This window comes from Pinus tabuliformis, chromosome 4_2 (genome assembly GCF_031772625.1).
Source record: "Pinus tabuliformis cultivar Carrire ecotype Pingquan chromosome 4_2, CPIR1, whole genome shotgun sequence".
Taxonomy (NCBI): Eukaryota; Viridiplantae; Streptophyta; class Pinopsida; order Pinales; family Pinaceae; genus Pinus; species Pinus tabuliformis.
This window is the reverse complement of record NC_142304.1, coordinates 31,320,253-31,339,069: the sequence shown is the minus strand read 5'-3', so window position 1 is coordinate 31,339,069 and position 18,817 is coordinate 31,320,253. Positions and strand designations below refer to the sequence as shown.

General features: G+C 39.3%; 1 pseudogene; it reads left to right on the top strand.

Moving 5' to 3' along the window:
• The first annotated feature begins 2,109 nt into the window (after positions 1–2,109).
• Positions 2,110–3,238, top strand: LOC149168188 (acyl-CoA-binding domain-containing protein 6 pseudogene; annotated as a pseudogene).
• Positions 3,239–18,817: the final 15,579 nt, after the last annotated feature.

Here is an 18,817-nt window from a genome sequence, read left to right as displayed (position 1 = left end):
AAAATGATATAATAACCCAGAAGTGATAAAATAACAGTGGAACAGCATATAATAATGTAAACCGGGAATATAAGTAGATACACAAGAAATGCAGCGAGAAATGCTAAGCCATTTTATTATACTAAGCAATAAATGAGTACAAGAGGTGATTAGACAGATGGCATCTCGACTTGCACAAGGAAAGTGAAGAAATACTCTCAGAATGACAAGAATGGCCTCTCTGTGTGGATGTTGCTACTGTGCTGCTTGTTATCGGGAAAACTAGTGTCTATTCAGAGCTACTAGTCCCACTAAGACGGGTAGCTATCTTAGAAACAAACAGATTAAAGTTACTTGTTTTTCCTTTATGAGAGAGAGATGAGAAAGAAGCAGAGAGTACCAACCTCAGTCTTCCGCTTGGCTCCTTGCTTGCTTCCTTTCCCCTTTGACAGAATCTTGCCATTGCTTCCTTACTTGTCCTGCTTGAAAGAGCACCTGTAGATTCACAGCAGCATAATATCATCAAAGCATAGAGATCTTTCACTGTAAACAATATAGGATCAGATATATATTGACCATACAAATGCATATACCAACACAATATTCAGAGATACACAAGAATATGAAGGAAAACTCAAATAGATTTATTAGTAAAAGTAGTAGAAGAGAGGATTACAACCACTTGGTCTGACCCAGCGCCATCCTCCTAGCTTGAAAGCCCTCTTCACCTCACACAAAGCAAGATCACCCAACAATGTCTTCAAAGAGAAACCAACAACACCTCTTTGCAAATTACCAAATTCCAACCTTTGGATCTCTGGGATGAGGGATCCATTTATAGATATTTGTAGGGGGGTGAGCCAGCTTCTGGGATTTTGATTAGTGTCATCTCTCTAATAGTTCCTGGTTCCACATGGAGATTTTAGATGTCTTACTCATCCCTGGGCAAACTCAAAGAGGCAAGTGTCAAATCAGTAGTTTCTAGAAGATTCTCTGGGTTTCCACCTAGCAAACTACTTGTGCCATTTGTCTTCTCTCTCTCATCACACCCTATATAAGGGCTTTCCAGTATGCATTGCACTTTTTTCATGTGGCAGGTGAGATGCATCACACCTTTAGCATTGGGCAGTCTGTATGGTCTTGCTTTGACTAGTTTTGAGTAGTTTTTCATGGAGAACTTTTGGGAGATGATGTAATTAGCTGACCTTTCTCCTTTAGGGTATGAAACAACACTTTTAGGGACTTAGAAGCCCTTAGTTTATGGACATACGTGATTAGGATTGCAATGCCCAAATATGTCTATAATAGTTGCCCCCTAAAGCATGAGGTCGTAAATCTTTTGATGTCGGGTGAAATGCTTTATAATGAGGATCCGAGGTTTTTCGTATTGGAAGGTGACCTGTAATAAGATAAAATACAATACATTATCTTCATAATATTTTCATGATCTAGCTGAGGTAGGCATTCCCATGCTCATCTTTGATAAATTCATTTTCATGTACATAGGACAGACAACCATCTGTGTGCAGACTGATGATTCTAGTTGAGCCATCATCCCTTAATTTGGATGGTTATCTATGCAGCAATGGTGCACATTTGATGTTTTTATTTTCCTGAATATATTGCAGCCCGGATGGATGAAACTAGATCCAGGGTCTTCAAAACTCGTCCAATCTTCGCCCGAAAGTACAAGTCGATCCATGTGAAAAGATGTTCTGATGTCGAACATGGAAGGACATCGCTTGATTACCAGCCAATGATGTGAGTTGTTAACAGGCGCGAGAGGAATCACCGATAATGATGATGACCCTCAAGGTACTACAGTACAATTCATGTGGTGCGAATACATGAGTTGATGTTGAACACTGTTATCACTCAAGAAAAAATTTTAAATTTTTCACATCAGTTCAATTGTTTGTCAAAGGCATATAAATCCTGTCTATCAGTTTCGCAGCGCAGCATGTTTTAAGTGATTTTGTAGCGCATAATTCATATTTTGCACTAGCTACACTGCGAAATCGGGGATTTGTCCTAATCCATAGTAGACCTTACCCAGCTGTCATGTTTATCAAAATCCATTTGGTTTTCATCAACAGTTGTCAGCTTATAAGGTTCTTAGTACCCTAGCAAATGGTAGAAGTGGAAAAATCATCCAAGGAATCAGCTTCCCATCACGACAATTCTGTTTCTGTTCCTAAAGATACTGCCATTGACAACGGAAGTTTTGTAGAGACACAAGATAAGGATGTTATATTGGAAGGCCTGGGATCAGTTGCGGTTTATGACCAGTGGGTTTCACTGTCAGTAACTGGTCGGCAACCGAAAGCCCGCTATGAGCATGCAGCAGCAGTAGTGCAAGAGAAAATGTATGTCTTTGGTGAAAATCACAATGGGCGCTACCTAAATGATATGCAGGTGTTCGATTTGAAATCTTTGACATGGTCCAAACTGAATACAAAGATGGCATCTGACTCTTCTCAAGAACTTTTATCTCCTTGTGCTGGCCATTGCCTGATTCAATGGGGCAACAAGATTCTAGCTGTTGCTGGACATACAAAGGATCCTTCTGACGTTGTAACAGTTCGATCTTTTGACACAGAATCCTGTACATGGTGTGTACTAAAGTCATATGGAAAACCTCCGATTGCACGCGGTGGTCAATCTGTCACTCTCGTAGGGTCCAGTTTAATTATGTTTGGCGGTGAAGATTCAAGGAGGAGTCTTCTGAATGATCTGAATATTCTCGACTTGGAAATGATGACTCGGGATGCTGTAGAAGTTGTGGGTACGCCTCCAACACCACGGTCTGATCACACTGCTATAGTACACGCAAATCGGTGTCTTTTGATTTTTGGTGGCGGTTCTCATTCCACATGTTTCAATTGTCTTCATGTCCTTGACTTGCAGAGTATGGAATGGTCACGGCCAAAAAATCCAAGGCACTTTGCCCACCCCTCGAGCTGGGCATGCAGGTGTCTCAATTGGTGAAAATTGGTATATTGTAGGTGGAGGTGATAACAAAAGTGGTGTCTCAGAGACCATGGTTTTGAATATGTCTACACTTGTCTAGTCTGTTGTAACCATTGTACAAGGACGAGTGCCACTTGCTAGCGAGGGTCTGAGTTTAGTGCCTACTTCAAACAATGGTGAAATTTGTGAAGCCTTCAAGGATGAGCAGAACGTTCATATACTAGATTTTGATGTTGAACAGAGTAAGGCTGCATGGATTCTTGATTTGGGGAATATGATATATGCGTAGGAAAGTCAAGTTTCTGCAGTGATGATTGAACGACAGCAATGTGCACACATGGCATGCATCAGAGCAGGGTAATGAACACATGGCACTTTAAATTGAGGATGCCCGACGGTGATATCGACGGATCCAGCTCTCAACAGGTATATCTTATTGAATGAAGGCCATTAATGAGAGAATCGTTCTGAAGTTGACAAACATCTATAACCAGTTTTGGGGAAAGAGCAACACCACAGCTGCTCGTTTGCCATACTGTAAGGGAAATTTCCTTCCAGATAAGCTGGAGGAATTTAAAATGAAGATGGAAGAAGAGAACTGGAATTGCAGAAGAGGAACGTGTTTGACTGTTTCTCAGAAGGATAATCTTGTAATGAAGCAGCTTAAGATGCTCATCGAGGGGATTAAATGACATCATATGTCGATTAATTTGCATCCTCGTTGTTCTCACTGTCTCCATGCCTTGGTGAATTCCAAATACTGGGTCTGCAAGATATGCTTGCGGGATTTCCAGATTTGTAATGAATGTTATGAGAAGGATAGAAGAGTGATTTATCTCAAAGGTATGGTGGAGGGAAGCAATAAAAATGACAAGAAACATCATTCCAAGCGAAGCTACAATAGCGATCGTGGTCGTTCAAGATTGTGGTCTTAGTTGTATGAGAAATAGAATGTTGGTAGATGTTTGAGCTTCAGGGAACTCTATGTTAGTGCTTGATAAAACTATTGGTGGGAAACTCTTATGTTCAAGATGAGGATGGAAGAGGATGATGTCCTGCGCAATATGCCTGCCAAGCATTCCTGTGGGAAAGGGCACAGTGATTTTTTTTAGTGAGAGGGTCGTCAGATTGCAGAACTTGCCTGTGCTGATAGTTTCTGGTGCAGAAGATATTTTTGTTCCACTTAAATAATCTCAAACTTCCTAATTCTAGATTAGTACCAATCTCTGGATGTGGGCATTTACCACATGAAGAATGCCCCAAAGCATTATTGGCAGCCTTGTTATCTTTTGTCTCAAGATTGTTCAATGTTTCATCACAACTTGCAGGTACAGTACGAGAAGTAACATGGCATAGGCAGATGATATTTATTTAAATGCTGGGTGTGAGTCCTAAACATCCCGAAGAGGAAGGTATTTCCGAAGGGTAAGTGCAACGCCTGTACACAGTCAGATGGAAACCATTCATACTCTTTGGGCAGCGTATTGCTTTCCACGCAGCAGAACATTGCATATCTACATTATGGGAAGCACTACCTAAGAGACTGTTACATTGAAGGCAATTGCGACTTTATTTTTGGGAATGCTACTGCATTGCTAGAACTTTGCCACATTCACTGCAAGTCACAAGGTTATATCACTGCACAAAGTCGAAAGTCTGCTCAAAGATCAACAGGTTATGTATTATAATGCAGGATGCAGTGATTCCATCCATAAGTGTGTTGGTAAAGCCAGAGATTCTAAGGCACCAAGATGAAGATGTCCGGCTCATTATTGTTACTTGCATTAAAAAGTTGAGGCTATTAACCATGCTCATTTACAGTTTCGTAGCGCGCTACGAAATTGCGAAATTGCTGTAGGTGTTGTTTTTAAAACGCAGGCAAACAGTTTGAAAGAAGAATCAAAAATTTGCAAAGGGAACACCTCAGTGACGTGAAAGGGATCAAAGGAAGCTGCTACAGCCATTCAACATATGCCAGGTGTACCTTTAACAAAAGGTGAAATCTTTTAACCTAAGTTTAAGATTTTTGGTTATGAAGCCACTTTATTCTTGGTGATTAGGGTTTTGAGGGAGCTGCATACGAGAAGTTTTGGTTGGCACACCTGTCCATCAAAGAAGCTTCCATCATATCAGAAGCATGGTGATGCCCTATATTCTTGGCTCATTAAAGACTTAAAGTTCATGCTGCTGCATATTCGAATTGATGGGGGACCAGAACCGAAAATTTAGGGATATTCTCAGCCAACACGGAGCAGATTAAAGCCTTCAGTATCCAAAACCAGCATGAAGCATTAATTGCTCATTTCAGCCATCTCAGCCAAACGGAAAGGTGTCAAAGCTACAAGGAGGAATCATTCTACGAAGGAGATAGACTTAGAGTTATAATCAAATTAGGACTCTTTAGAATTTCAGTTAGCACTTATTGTATTAAATAGTTTGTTGTAAAGCAGATAGGGGTCATTAGTGACAGTCATCGAGCTCCCCTCATGCTGGAGGAGGAAGCTCTAAGTAGTTAGAAGTATGTTTCTATATATAGAGGAATCATCTATGTAATGAGGGTTGGATGCTTTTGAGAAACAGAGTTTATTTTGGCTTATGTAAGAACTTGTTTTCAGTAATACAAATGATTGTTTTTTCTTCTCAGGATTCATACATTGTTTCAGATGCTCAAGATATATGTGGTTTTGTTTTATCCTTTATGTTTTACAGCTTTATAGATACACAATCACTCAGAATTCACTCTGCTGCTCTGATTTCCTGTGTGTATTTGTAAGTTGAGGTTTATTTGAGAGGTGTCTTGAGTGTTTAAACATTACATGCCCTGACTTCTATGAATGAGTGGTTTTATAGTTTGCTGAAATGATGATTAACTCCATGAGCCCAATGGAAATCTTTGTAAGGTCTGTCCAGCCAATTTATATGTTAAATTTACTTTGCAAGAGTTAGCCATCTCATCAATATTTAAAATCAATAACCCTTTGAGAGAGCCCTCTCAGGCTAAGGAGGCTAAGCCTTAGTCAAAAGTCTGGTTTGAAATAGTTACACAGAGTCTGACTGATTAGCAGCCTTCAGTGCTTGATTTTGTGATAACAAACACCACGCAAAATCTTTCGGTCGAAGGCCATTAGTGTAAACATGTCACCAAAAGTGAGAAACTTACCATTGAGGCATGCAAGCTTCAAAGTACTAGAAGGGTTGCCCCTAGGTTGGCTTCTTGGATAATGAGCTGATGTCGACAAGAAGTGACCCGTCGTAGGAGGGCATTAATGGATCCCACATCTATGACATGGAACGGAGCAAATGATTTTGTAGAGGTGAAAACAATCTGATGATACAAGCTTCAGGGTGGCGGTCATGAAAGAATGAAGCGTGAAGGTATTGTAGCAGATGAGACACAAGCTGGGTAGGTAAATTCTCTGAGCGACTTCTCTTGAACATATCGGTGAAACTGAAATGGATTAGTAGTGTTAAACCAAAAAGTGGATGGTACGGTGGACCAATGGTGATATGACTGGTGAATGGAATAACCCAACCCAACTCAATCATAGTGATGGAGTGAAAGTGTCATGTTCAAGAGCGACTTGTTACCAATAAAGTTTCTTCAAGTTTTCATCCCAATTTTCCCCAGTCATTTCTGACCAATACCTCTTTATTTTTGTCAAGCTTGAGGAGGATAACATATGCTTGTTCGATAATTTTCCCTTCGGGCAAACCCGTCACTATGTTTTAATGAGCCTAGCAACAGTGAAACTAGCTCTTTTCTAAACGGACAAGTTTGTTGCTATTGTTTTAACGAGTTTAACGATAAGGATAACTTGGTCCTTTTCAATTTTAGAGAGTCTGAAAAGAGACGGAAATAAAACTCCAATATTCCTTTTTCATAATATAATCCCTTAAGTCCAAAAAAGTATAAAACAATGCAAAAGGGATGACTTTTCGATAGTTTTAACGAGCCGAACAAGACAAACGCTCGATCTTTTTGTGTAATAATCCCTCAGGTCCAAAAAGATTAAAATCTAGAGGAGGGATAACACTTCCAATCACTTTAACAAGCTGGAGAGGCCAATTGCTCGGCAATCTTTTCATATTTTACGAGTCAGATGAAAAGAGCTTAAAGGAGACTCGTTTTCTGAGGAACGAGTGATGTTTTCAGATAGTAGCTGGTTCCAGGTAAGGTTTGGAACTTTCCAATCATGGCAGTGTAAAGAAGGTGGCTAATAGGATCACTCGTCGCAGTTGTTCCTCAAAAGGGGTAAACAATCAAATGGAGGCGAATGATTGGCTAAAACAGAGTGGAGGTGATGGTAAGAACACGACCAAGGCTCAAAAGCTGATGATAATCATTCACAATGGTTATTTACCGGAGGTGGGTTCATTTTTAATGAGCTTAAACTCTGGTGGAACATATGTTCATTGCTAGGTTTAATTTTTAACGAGCTTGAACTTCGTGTAAAACTGCTCGTTGCTAGGTTTATTTTTTAACGAGCTTGAACTTTGCGTAAAACTGCTCATTGCTAGGTTTATTTTTTAACGAGCTTGAACTTCACGTAAAACTGCTCATGGCGGGTTTATTATTTTTTATTATTATTTTTTTTAATGAGCTTGAACCCTGTGGTAACACTGCTCGTGGCCTGGTTCATTTTTTAATGAGCTTGAACCATACGACAACATATGCTCATCTTCGGTTTCATGTTTACACAAGCTTAAAATGAGAAACTATGCTTGTTATAAGTTCACATGCCCCCAGCATAGTGACACAAATCGAGATGCATGCCCCACAAGCTTCATTGCATTCAATGAAGTGGTTGGAATGAAGGTTTACCTTCGATATCTTTGAAAGACTCGACTTGGATTTTATGAGATCGTAATCAAAGACTCAATTTGGAAAGGGAGTTGTTTCGATTTTTAATGAGGTTGACACAGTAAAAGAACTATCCTCATAATCCACCGTATTTACAATATTTTATAGAAAATAAAAAACTGAAGGATGATTAAGGTTGCTGGAATAATCTTTGTGGTGATTCAGAATATGGGAACAATGGTGGTAATCTTCCCATGGTGCCTCTCCTAACATCATTGACTGAATGATTCCTTCGTTTGTAGAATGTACATGCGACCAAGGATTTGAAGAGGTGCCATATTCCTTAGACCTATCTATCCAAACACTCAATGAGTGTTGATTTGGGTTTGCCCCCTAGGCCAAGAAAATTGATTGCTACAATATTTCTAAAATGGTGATGATCCATGCTGACAAAATGTTCAGGAATCTTCTGAATCTTTTAGATATAGAAGACATCATATTGTAGGTTTCCACTGTGGCCACTTCCGCCAGATTACTCGGAGGCGGTAGGGTGAAAGTACACATTAAGGCAGGGTCTTTTAGGAGGCCTACTCTAACATTTTGAAGTGATTGAGAGTTTCCATGGATCATTGGAATGCTTCCCGTAACTTATGAACTGTTGGGGAGAAAGGTTTGTTGGTCGACGATTGTAATTCCTCCTTGAAAAGGAAATGAAATATTTCTGAAGTATGTTGACACAATAGCGGCCATAGCATAAATCCAGGGTCTTCCCAGTAGGATGTTGTAATCGAGGTTTCCATCGATAACTTCAACATCAATTTCTACTATTTTTCCCCCCAGTTCAACTTGTAAGTTATTCAAAATACCGTATGGAGTGTATGTTCGTCCATCGAATGCTTTTAACGTCGTTGATGATCGCGACAAGGGTGGTGAGCCTAAAGTTTTCTAGCAACTCATCGACATAATACATGTCGATGCCCCCTCATCAATAATTGTTCAATGAACAGTTTTGTTGAGGGCTTTCACTTGAATGAGGAAAGAGAGTTGAGTTGGTAACTGAGGTCCATATCCTTTATGATTAAAGGCCACAAGATTGGAATCCATTGGGTCAATCCCACCTATTGCTGATAATAGAGCCTGCTTTTGGGAGGGGAAATTTTTCAGTACTTCAAGTGTTGACATAGCGGACGGTGATTGGGCCAGGTCCTCTACTATGTTATAATTCTATGCTGCTCTGGCACAAGGATTAAATGTTGATTTGTGTACTACTCCCTTTGGCGGCTTTATCGTTAGCTCAGGAATGATGGGTGGCACAACTTAGGTCGAAGTTGTTTTCAACCTACTACATTGATCAGTAGCCTTGTTGTTCGACAGCTATGGATTCCCGTAATCTTTACTCCTTGCCGATATTAAAGCATCATTTTTCTGTTTTGAAATGGAAAACATAAGCACTTGGGATGGGGAAGCATTGTCGCTAGCAACCAGATTGGTTCCTGGGTTTGGAAATGGGTCAGTCAATACTGTTGAAGTTCTTGAATTCTTAAATATTTTCTTAACTTCAGCTTTATATGAACAATCTCTTGTCCAATGATCCTCATCGCATATGAGGCATGGATGACTAGGTTTCCTTTGTTTGGAAGGGTTTGCAAAATATTTTTCAGGAGATGAATCGTCCTATTTCTTCTTTTTGGTCTTCCCTTTCTTCTTGCCCTCTGGTTGCTTTGGTTCTTTGCCTTTGTCGGTCGACACAGCATTAACCTCCGAGGCGAGAAGTTCTTCATTTGCATTTTGATCAGAAACCTTACGGGCTTCCTTAGATGTAGCCTTTGTCGATTTTGTGCTCGTCGTACTTATCACGCCATCGCCGGCATGAGAGTGTTTTTTTTATTTAGGAGGAGGAGGAACGGAAAATTCTAGTCTTGGATCATCAGGGATTTTGTCATAGAGTGTGCCAGACTGAGTGTAGATCAAGTCTAGATATTGTGCACGAGCAATAACTTGCTCTTCAGTGACGACCCCTCCCTTTGCCACATCTTCTGTTATAGAAGGTAACAAAGACTTAATAAACCATTGAGCTAGTAGCTAATCAGGGACATATGTTTTTACCATTCTACGATGATGTTGCCATTCATGAATATGATCAGATATGTGAGTGGCCGTCATTTGCTTGAAATTGGTAAGAAGCTTTATTCTTGTTTCATACCTTATTGGTAATTGAAAATGGGTTAAAAAGGTTGTGGAAAGGGTGCTGAAGTTATCGAATGAAGCTCTAAGCAATTCGATGTACCATTTTGCTGTCGGACCAGTTAACGTTCATTGAAAAAGACGAATCCGAATCGAATCATCATTGAGAGTGTTGGATGAACACCACAGATGAAAGGTCATCACATGATTCGACGCATCTTCACCCAGATTTCCATTAAATTTAGGAATATATGACGAAAGTTTATGAGGAATCGCTAGCCACCAAGGGGCATAAGCAATTGGATCATTCGTTAGCCAATTTAGATCTGGTAACTCTAGAGTCACCACGAAGGGAAACTGTTGATTCAGGTTCAGCGAAGCGTACCCAGGATAAGATGGGATTGCTTGAGCAGTGGGTCTTTACATACCAGCATAATGTATTTTATGCTGATAACTTTGATAAGGTGGTTGGGCATAAACAATTTGAGATGATTGGTGATAACCATTTTGAATATACGGCTGCCCATTACAAGCAAAGTTTTGTTGCTCAGGTCCTTGGTAAGCTTGTTGGAATTGCGGTTGTTGATGTTGCACCAGCCATGGTTGTAAAACCATTTGTTGTTGCCCAATACTAGAAATTTGACCAAGATGAGGGGTAATAGTACCCGTTTGAGCTTGAGCCGCTCTAGGTAAGGAGCCACTAACTGGCGATTGCGGTTGTGTCGCAGAGACAAGAGGCTTTTGTACAACGACCTGAGAAACTTGAAGTTGGCATACAACAGGAAATGCTTGTACTTGCGACACTGTCACAATAGCTGGTTTAGTGAAGATATTCGACACAGGGAGACTCGGTTGCATTGAGTATACAACTCTTGGTTGTTGAGGCAGTATTGGCACCCAACCACTGGATGTGATTCCAATTTGGCCTGAATTCGGTTGTGAACTCTCATATGATTGTTCTCCCGGAGGGAACAATGAAAGGGTGTAGTGCCCTCCTTATAGCGGCAATCCAGTGCTCAAGGGAATGATTGGCCTTTGGAGACCAGACTGCCCAAATCAATATTGTTGTGAAGGATCAATTTGTTGAGATTCAACATAAGAGATTCCAGATACTATTCCGGATGAACAAACGGGAACAGACCATACTGTCAAAACAGTCCCTGGGTGGACTCCTTCTAGTAGTTGAGAGCTAGTTGGGACAGATGGTATACTAGCGAACATCGTCGGAGTGGTGGCAGGAGGTTCTGCTACCGCTGTATCGGATGAGACAATCCTAGATGTCGATGGTTGTCCAGACATATCGAGTCTATCCAAAATACTTCCCAGTGCTTCTACAGGAACTTGCGATGAAGGGGTATTAACTTCTGAAGTAGAAGGATATAGGTGGATCCCAGTCCCAAAATTCGATGGAATACTAGATGGGAGATCCTTCGTAATCTCTTCTATAGCAATCAATCAGGGTGGAAGAGGCAGACCATCAGGTCCGTAAAATATTTCTGGTGTTGAAGAGGGTATAGATTCTACAGCGAAATATGCCAGAGGGGTAACACCTTCCAAATCAACTCTAGATGGAGCTGGTTCAGGAGTCGAAGTGTTTACTGTTACAGTAGGATCAGTTCCAATGTCCTCTTGTAACTATGGAACTTCTTTTGTAGAGGCAGGGGTACGAGAAATAGTTGCAGTAACTGGAGTCTCAGAGGATGTTGAAACACAAGTTTCAAACAAACCAGGAGACTTTGATCCAGTTAAACGAGTTCGCTTGGCCCGGAATGGTTTCGTCTCCGGAGTCAAAGACGGTTGACTCGTTAATCTCCTTGAACAACGGGGTTTTGATTGACTTTCTTCCATGATTGCGGATTATTCGATCAACTCAAAACAAGAGGGAAAAATGTTATTCTCAATTAAATGAATTTTAGATGCTTTGACACATTTATCAATTTTTAACAGTCGAGAAAAATCTAAAGATGACTCTAGTTGCCTTCAATTTTTAATGTGCTTGAAGTGACAAGTGCTCAGATGGACCTTTTCCTTTAATGAGTATGAAAAGGAATGAAAGAGACTACTATGGAAATCTAGACAAAGGGATTACCAAACCAATCGCAAAACTGCAGAATACTTTTTACGGTACGACAGTCAATCTTCCCGAATGTTGTGTTCAGTGCATTGCGATCGATAGGGTGGCAGACACAGCTTCCTAAGGATAAAGGATATAGCCTATTGTGGTCTCCCAATATATACTTGACGGTACGTGGGAGCACAAGTCCGTACTGGCACTTGTCATCTCAAAGAGGAGGAATCACCCAACCTACGATGAAAGTGACAGTTACCAGGCTTTACGACGCCGGAATACATCTCTAGCCTAGACTTCTAGATGTTGTGCATTAGGTTCCAAAGCGTTTTTATGTTCATTGAATTTATTTTACAGTTGATCTTTCTTAAGAAATTTTCCTTTCAGGTTCACCGCGTGATGTATATATACAATTCCTAAAATGAAATCTAAGATGATAAATAGTTGTTTAATCTTCTTTTTGCAATGAAAATCCTAGCTACTAAGGAAAGAGAAATGAGATTCTTTCAACATAGAGCAGAGAGCACACACTAGATGCACTGTCCTAAATCAAAATCAACAAGCAGTCTAAATGCAACTGCACATGCATGTATTTGTTTTCTTCTTTCTTAATGTGTGAATGACAAAAAGGAAGCTAAATATAAATCTGAATTATCTCTTGTTTCAAAGCGACAGTACTAACGATTTTCTTTTCAAAAAATGGAAAGGAGACAAGACGACACTTTACGATTTTGAATTGAAAACTACTTTTGACACTTGAAATGCTACTAATTCAGATCAAATACAATAGTAACAGTATAATCGACTGTCAAGAACAATAGAATTATTTTCTTTGACTGAAAACGACACTTGCGACACTTCCAAATCAAAAGACGACAGTTCGATTAAGCTACTTCTTCGTAAAAGAGAACTGTAAATGGTGCACAATACATAAAAACATTCACAATTCTTTGTACAATGGAGGTTGGATAATTGCAAAGAAAGGGGGTTTCAACAGTGGTCTACTGATCACAGATAGCAAAACTCCTAAATAAAGCTGAAGAGAGTGAAGAAAAAACCAAAATCTGGAGGCAGATTTAGTCTTGTCTTATCATCGCACCTGTAACACAGGGAAATAGGGATGAATCCCACCTACTGCACACAGGAGGTGTGATGCATCCATATTGCCTAGAAGACAAGGTGCAATGGTCTAGGGATGAGACTTTAACTTGGTTTCTGGTCACAGTTTGCAGTTTAGTTCAGGGGTTTAGGCCGAGCAAATGATAGTTAGTAACTACAAAGTACAGGGGCTGATCTAATGAGGTTACTCAAGCTACCTCTAGGTCCCTTAGGATGTTTGCAAGTCAATTGTTCAGTTCATAAACAAACCCAGAGATTGACTGAAGCAGCATTGATGTACTTTGCACTTGCATAGAAAATGCAGTTCGAAGGCTAGTTGGCTTAACTTCAGGCTCCGTCTGTGGTTTATGAATCAAACAAATAGAGACAAGCAATCAAACTAATCGCTCCCCAGCGGGGTCTCCATTTTGTTATCAAGGAATCTAGTGTCTATTCAGAGCTGTTAGTCCCACTAAGACAGGTAGTTATCTTAGAAACAAACAGATTAAAGTTAGTTGTTTTTCCTTTACGAGAGAGAGATGAGAAAGAAGCAGAGAGTACCAACCTCAGTCTTCCGCTTGGCTACTTGCTTGTTTCCTTTCCCCTTTGATAGAATCTCACCACTGCTTCCTTACTTGTCCCGCTTCAAAGAGCACCTGTAGATTCACAGCAGCATAATACCATCAAAGAATAGAGATCTTTCACTGTAAACAATAGAGGATCAGATATATATTGACCATACAAATGCATATACCAACACAATATTCAGAGATACACAAGAATATGGAGGGAAACTCAAATAGATTTATTAGTAAAAGTAGTAGAAGAGAGGATTACAACCACTTGGTCTGACCCAGCGCCATCCTCCCAGCTTGAAAACCCTCTTCACCTCACATAAAGAAAGATCACCCAATAATGTCTTCAAAGAGAAACCAACAACACCTCTTTGCAAATTACCAAATTCCAACCTTTGGATCTCTGGGATGAGGGATCCATTTATAGATATTTGCAGGGGTGTGAGTCAGCTTCTAGGATTTTGATTAGTGTCATCTCTCTGATAGTTCCTGGTTCCACATGGAGATTTCAGATCTCTTACTCATCCCTGGGCAAACTCACAGAGGCAAGTGTCAAATGAGTAGTTTCTAGAAGATTATCTGGGTTTCCACCTAGCAAACTGCTTGTGCCATTTGTATGCTCTCACTCATCACACCCTATAGAAGGGCTTTCCAGTATGCATCACACTTTTTGCATGTGGCAGGTGAGATGCATCGCACCTTTAGCACTGGGCAGTTTATATGGTCCTGCTTTGACTAGTTTGAGTAGTTTTTCATGGAGAACTTCTGGGAGATGATGTAATCAGATAACCTTGCTCCTTTAGGGTATGAAACAACACTTTTAGGGACTTAGAAGCCCTTGGTTTATGGACATATGTGATTGGGGTTCCAGTGCCCAAATATGTCTATAACACTACTACTGTTGCTAGAAAACAAACGATGATTTGGGGTTGCTCCCCTCCTCGGAAGAAGCCGAAACTCTGGATTCGGGCTCTTCTCAAGAAACCTAGACAAACCCAGAAAGCTTTTCTAGAATGGCCTCACACTGTTCTGCATTCCAGCTACCAGGAAAACTGCTATGCTATTGTTGCTCCTGGAAATCGAATGAGGATTTAGGGCTACTCCCCTCCTCAGAAAAGGCTGAAACTCTAGAATCGAACTTTACTCAAGAAGCCCAGAAAAACCCGGAAAGATTTTCTAAAATGGCCGACCCCTGAAAATCACCCCCTTGGGGTTCTGCACAGTTCCTCAAAGACGCTGATGAAACTACTGCTGAAATTCTAATGAAACTGATGTTGAAATGCTGATGAAACTACTGCTGGAATGCCAATGGAAATACCTTGCCCAAGCAGGCACTCGAAGTCCCTCGGGGCTAAGGGTGAGATCTCCGAACGGAGACACTTAATGCACTAAACAGTGCTGCAGACTAGCTAAATAGCCAACGTGCTCTAAGTCGAAATGACTATCACAAATGCTCATAACCAGAATGATCCAAAATGAGGGGGCTCTTCTCTATTTTATAGCCTCTGTCTCTCACAATCCCTAGGTTCACCTCCTCCTGCATGATTCCCCTCTTTCCATGTGTTCTTCCCTCCTGCGCAGTCCCTCCATGTGTTTGCGTGGGCCCCATTTCTTCATCCCCCTTTGGCCCCCTTGGCTTCACCTTAAGTCACAATGTTGTGCTACTAGGAAGTGAATTTTTATTATTAAAGTGAGTTATGTCCCCCGTCCTCACTTTTTTTATTTATAAACAACTATAGAAGGCAAAAATCGAACAAAATCGAATATTCCAATTAGCCATAGCTAATTAGGAATATTACACTCTATTGAGTCTTTACTAGCCCATCACAAAACTAAAAACAAAATTGGTCATACACCAGAAAATTCATAGGGATCATTGTCCAATCTTATCTTATCTTCTTTCTCTTCCATGAGCTCCTATTTTTGTTTCTCTTTCTCTAGCATCCACATACCCAACTCAGACCTTCGTTCTCTTCTTATGCCGGTCTCTTTTGCTGCCAAATCTTTTCCCTTATCTATTGCATGTTGAATTCATCAACATGTCCCATGAGAACAAGGATAGTATGGGTCTAATCCTTCTCCTATACAACCCATACTCAACCTCCTAGTATACTACGAGAACCATTTAATTCTGTTAAAGAATATGTAGATTGAATAAATGAAGTGGCCTCGGAGAATCACATCCTAAGCAACTTCTCCTCCTCAGTATTTTAATTCGTGTCCACTCCCCTAGCTTAGCAATAATTTGTATTTCCACATTATTTACATGAAATACAATTCATAATGACATTTACAAGAGGGTATCAAAAAGCGTCATTACACCTCATTCATGGATCATCCTTAGACTCTTCATTTCTCCATTAAACATTAATCTCCCATTTGAATTTCCTTGGTATGAAGAAACATTATGTGAATCCATGGCTACTTATACTTGCAAGTGGTAAGATAATATCATGAAGTCATGAGACAAGAGCTTATGGAAATTGGGGACTGTCATTGAGAATTTGAAGAGGGAATGTGATGGTTTTCATAGAAATACCATGGTTGGAATGTCCCCAACAAACTAAGAAACTACAATGAAACTTTTCAGCTTGGTTAATGCTACTCATGGAGTGTTTGGGTCAAGTGTTTCTCTTATAGGTCATTCACAGTGGGAAGCCAACAATCATGGAATTTTTTTCACTCACTAAAAGGAAAGAACATCCCCAAGGGATTATGGAGTTGGAAAAGGGATTGTGTTGTGAAGGAGAAGAGAATACCATGGTGGGATAATGGTAGGATGAGGAGATAGAGTTCTAAAAAATGATCAAATTGGCTTGTCATAAAGGTTTGGATGAGTGAAATTAAAGCCCTATAGGACCTTCCTTAAACTTGGCTGTATCATAGTCTAACTTAGGGGTGGGATCCATAATTGATTCTTATGGATAGGTGATGAATCACTCCCTAAAATGTAGTTTGGTGGACTTCACTTTAATTATGAATAAGTATTCATGTTTTCCTCTTTGAGGAATGCTTTATATATGTATATGTTTTCGAATAAATTCAAAATATGCATGCTATTCCTGTTGTTATTTGTATGTGCATATGATTTTGAAATTATATCGTTGTTAGAGGTAGAATTTTAACTCTTCATGCTATGGGTCAACAAAGTCACGAGAAAATGAGTACAAATCTTTATATTTATGTTCTACTTAATTACAGAGAAAAAAAAGAATGTTGAGCATCATTTATATCATTTTGGGATTCCATTCCCATCTCTAACAAGATGTTGGCCAAATCTAAATATGATCCTCTCACCACTGTAATAGCATGGACGAAAATATATGCAATATGGAGCAATGGAAATGGTTAATGACATAATTCTAGATTGAGATGTTTATGAACCTAAACCAAAAAGGGGAAGTAGTCTAGGACCAATGGTTGGGGATGTTTAGGTCACATCATAGAGAGGTTAGATATATTTGTAATACTAGTCCCCAATATGATCAATTCCTTCCATAGCCTCATTGGTGAACTTGGGAGGAAAAAATTAAAGAATGTATGATGTAAGGGAATCATCAAGTTATTACAAGTATCATGAAAATGATATTTAGCCCTGACATCCCATAACTTGGAACAATAGATGTGAATCAATTGCAGATTCATGGGCCAATGCCATTTCATTAAAGGGAATGGTGTCCTAACACAAATAACATTTATTAGATATGTTGGCATGAATATTTGAGGGACAAATCTAGGAGGTGCATTAAATACTTTATCAATTTGTCTCATATTACTGGATAAGATAAAAAACCAATTAAATATTCTTCCTTTTTCCAAAACCTGGTGAATCAAAGGAATCCAATATTTTTTAAAATGGTTAGGATCATATTCTCCAAATAATCTACAAAGCGCAGTAGCAATCATTCTCGAGGTAGATTTGTCTCTATCAGTAGGATATAAATTATCATCCCTCATGTGAATATGGTCCTCATCCCAATACCAATATTTAATTAGTTGTGGCATTGCAACTTCATAAGCAGTAACTTATGTAGTGATGAATTTGTAAAGAAAAAGTTGATCAGAATTAACTTCAGTTTTAGGTAGTTTATATATAATTTCAAGATCCTTCAATATGAATGATCCAATGAGCTACCTATTTCCATCTACAATGGTTCTAGACTTGAGGTGAACATGACTAATGGCCCAATGTACCAGGCCTGTGTAGATGGTAGGCCTTAAAACAAGTCTATGTAAACCTAAGTGATAAATTCCAACATTAGCATATACATCTTATTGATATTCATCTAAAATGTCTCCAACTTCAAGGAAATCATATATTTCATCCCATGTTTTACTGTTACAACCAAGCTTATAGGAAGTATATAAGAATAAACCAAAATTAGGATTTTTTGCTTCTTCATCTTCATAATATTCAGCGTTGTGTTGCTTTCTTGTTTTACTTCTTATGTAGTTTTTTTGGGGCCATGTTAGATAATCTTCAAAATATTGTGGTAGGGAAAAAAACACAAGTTTTAATTGCTTAAATTGAAAGGAATTTGGATTCAAATTCAAAGGAAACGAAGCTTACGTCAATGCAGGTGGACAAAAATAAAATCTATAACCCTTACTTATATGTTAAACAAAATCTAGGATAGGTAGGAGCAGGAGGGGTTATCTATTGCCTTGACGAAAAAATAAAGTCTCAATATGCATGGAGCTTGGGTATCACTACCAATAAGCAAGAAGAATACTTGGCCCTATGGCAGGGGCTTGAATTAGATATTGCAAAAATGATTCATCAAATGATGGTGTTATGGGATTCCATGATAGTAATTCAATAGGTGATTAACCTCAAATAAAATTGCAACCATCACAACCCCTGAATATTGCAATGGATAGCAATACAATTGAGGAATTTTGAAATAATTGAGTTCTACCATGTAAAACAACATTTGAACTCAACAAAAAATGAGTTGGCTAATTAAGGAACTAAACAACAAAATTTTCAAATCTCTACCATGAAAAAGCACAACAAATTTCAAAGCAATCCATAAAAATCTCAATGAAGAAAAAGACGACGTGAGATTTTGCCAGAAGGTTGGTTGGCATATGAATTATTATTCTCTCATTTTTTGGTGGCACTGAAATATTCTATCGAAG